Here is a 3458-nt window from a genome sequence, read left to right as displayed (position 1 = left end):
TCGCCCCCGCCGCGCTGCCCCGCGCCCCGGCGCCGCCGCTACACCATGGTCCGGCCGGGCGGGGCGGGCGACGCGACGCCACGGGGACGGGCCCGGGCCGCGGGCTCCGCTCGCTCCGCGCCCAGCCGCGCCGCCGAGTGCGCGCGGCCGCCGGGGGGGCGGGCAGGGCGGGGCGGGGGGCGGCGGCGCCGGCCGGGCCGCGCAACTCGCGAAGTTGGGGAGGAGGGGGCGGTGTGGATGCGTGTGCGTTAGTGTTTGTGCGTGGTGAAAGGGGTGCATATGTGCGTGTCGATGTGTGTTTATGCATGTTGGTCTGTGCATGTGTGTGTTTGTGCATGCTCGTGCATATGTATAAGTGCACGCTAATATGTATTTGTGCATGGCGAGGGGTGCACACGTTGGTGTGTGCGTATGTGCATCTCCGTGTGTGTTAGTGCATGTTGGTTCGTGCATAAGGGCATGCTAATATGTGTTTGTGCATGGCTAGGGTTGCATGTTCATGTTTGTGCATGTTGGTGAGTGTTTGTGCACACTGAGGGGTGCATGTGTACATGTTGGTGTGTGTTTGTGCATGTTAGCGTGTGTTTGTGCGTGCTGGTGTCCATTTGTGCGTGTACGTATGTGTGCATGTTAGCGTGTGTTCGTGCCTGTTGGTGTGTGCATGTTAGTGTTTGGTGCAGGGTGGGGGTGTGCACACGTGTTGGTGTGCATGCATGTTGGTCTGTGTCAGTGTGTGTGCGTGGGGGGATGTGTCCATGTGTGTTAGCATGTGTGTGCATATTGGTGTATATATGTGGTTGGTGTATATATGTGTGTGTGCGTGTGTGTGTGTGCATGCTGGCATGCGAGTGTGTGTGCATGCATGTTGAGGTGCTTGTTGGTGTGTGTGTTTGTGTGCACAGGTTTTTGGGTGTATGGTGCTGTTTGGGTGTATGTGGGTGTGTGCCAGCATGATGGGGGAATTTGCATGTGTGCATGTTGGCAGGGGCGCATGATGGGGGTTTTTGTGCCTCTGTGTGTGTTTGTGTGTGTGTGTGTGTGTGTGTGTGTGTATGCATGTGCATGCATGCTGGGCTGCATATGTGTGTGTGAGCGCATGTCTGTGTGCATCCATACTCATGCATGCTGGGGAGTGTGTGTGTGTGTGTGTGTGTGCGCGCTTATGTCAAAGTGCTTGCGTGGGAGGTTGCATGCAGGGGTGTGTTTTCATGTGTGTTGGGATGTGTATAGCTTTGTGTGTACACTAGCCTCTGTGCACGTTGTGGGTGTCGGGGGGGGGTATGGTATGCATTTACACATTTGTGCGTGAGCGTGCGGGTGTATGCTGGGCCGCCCCATGTGTGGGGCCGTGGGTATTTGGGTGTAGGGAGGGTGTTCGGGTGCCTGCAGACGTGCTGGGGGTTGTGTGCCAGCTGCCTGAACAGGGACAGGTCGTCAGTGCGGGACACTAACGGAGGATCCCAGTGCGGTGAAGAGCCGGGCAGAGCTGGCCTGGAGCCCCCAGCTGCTGGATGATGCCCCAGGATGGAGCGGAGCCAGGACCGCTTGCCACACCGCCGCTCTTCCAGGCAGTTTCTCCTTTCTGCAACACATATATACTTTTATCTTTTCCTCTTTCTATTTCTCTTTTGAAAAGTTTATAAGCTCTAACTAAAGGCCCTGGATATTAGTGGCTTGAAAAATCCTCTTGCCTACAGGCTCCTGGGAAGGGAAGCTTTCCAAGTGGAGTGGAGTGGGCTAAGCCCTTGGTAGAGGCAGAAGCTTCAGCTTTCATGGTTTTTTTTTTTTGTTGGGTTTTTTTTTTAATAGAATTTCTAGCCCTGAGGGTTTTAGAGAAAACATTGCAAATGGGAACCAGCACTCGGCTGCCTGCCTGAGTCAGCAGGCAGCTCCCATACTTTGGCGGCTACTCCGAGCTTTGCCAAGGGTGTAGGAGCGCGGGAGTGACCAGCCTGGGGTGATTCGGGGAAGGACTTAAAGCCACTGAGCTGCCGCTTGGGCTATCGGAAAGGCTAATCTCTTGGCCATAGCACGGGTTTCTTGGGTAAGCTGTGCCGAGTGACTTGGGCCCCAGCTCAGTTTCTCTGCTGAGCTGGCCGCGGCACCGAGCAAGCACCTCAGAGTGCCGCGGGTGCCGGCGATCCGCAGCTCGCCAGCTGCCCTTGCCGCTTCCTCTGGCGTTGCAGCGGGGAGGCGAGGGCCTTCGCCGCCGCCTCCTCTTCCTCTCGACCTTTGCAAGGGGCTTTTTGGCTGCAGCTCCTCTCTGAGCATCAGCAGCACCAGGGCCATTCCCCAGGACGGTTTCACCCCAGCAGCAGCGGGGCGTTTCGGGGGCGCCGAGGGCAGAGGCCCCGCTGTGAGGCTCTGGCCCCCGCGGGCTGCAGCCAGGCTCCGGTGCTCCGGTTTCAGTGGCTTTGTGCTGCCCTCTGCTGAAATCGGCTTGGCTCTGCCGCTCGCACCCGCCGAGGTAGCCGCTGCAGAGCCCAAACCTGCCTCTGCCACTGGTCCCGCTCACCCTCCTCATCCTCCCGCACCCTTTTGCCCTCCGGGTGCTGCTGGTGGGCCAGGAGGTAGAGCCCAGCTGGGCCATGGGACGTCGGGGCCACCCGTCCCCGCCGGCTTCGGAGACGGCCAGAACCAACGGCAGTGATAAAAGGAGCTGGAAATAAAGGATATTTTATTAAAAGTCATAACCCCTGGCCCTGTGGTGCTAGTCCCTGCCGCCCTGAGGAATGTGTGGAGGAGAGGAGATTGCCGCCGCCGCTGGAGGCGAGATAAAGGTGCAGGAGGCGTCAAGCCCGAAGGGAGGGAAGAGGTCAGGGAGGAGCGGCAGCCAAGGGGAATTTGCTGATGGGGAGGAGAGAAGAAGCACAAATGCAGCAGCCAGGGGGGTGGAGGGGCGGCGAAGAAAATTCCCTGTGGCCGAGCCTTCGAGAGCAGCGATGGATACTGAGCGCAGCAGGGAATGAGGGGGGGAGAACCCAACCTCATGCAAACGGGCAAAAAGCAACCCAGGTCATGCGGGAACCCCCCCTCCCAGCTCCAGGAAACCTGCTCACAGCTGCCACAGAACATCAGGGAGGAAGCGAGGGCCGAAATTGCTGCCAGGTGGCAGGGCAAGACCTGCTCTGTACCTCGCAGAGGCAGCGTCCAACCAAGGGCCCATCAACCCTGGCGTGAGGGCGGCATGAGTAAACCCTGCGGTGCAGCCAGCCCTGGGGCAACGTGACCCCCCCGGTGGCTGGGCTCAGGTGCTGTTCCTCCGGGCCGAGCCCACCACCGTGGTGTCTCGCCGGCACTGCCAGGGCCCATCCAGCTGTGGCACGAATGGTTCCTGGGGCACAGGGCAGCACCCGGCATCCACTCTCCCGCCGGAGCCCACTGCTCTCTGCGCGCCGAGCCGGAGCTGGCATCAGCAATTTGTTTTCTCCCACTCGCCGAGCGCCGGCGGCAGAACA

Source organism: Struthio camelus, chromosome 30 (genome assembly GCF_040807025.1).
Source record: "Struthio camelus isolate bStrCam1 chromosome 30, bStrCam1.hap1, whole genome shotgun sequence".
In the NCBI taxonomy this organism is placed as follows: domain Eukaryota; kingdom Metazoa; phylum Chordata; class Aves; order Struthioniformes; family Struthionidae; genus Struthio; species Struthio camelus.
The sequence above is the reverse complement of the archived record's forward strand: the minus strand, read 5'-3'. Positions refer to the sequence as shown.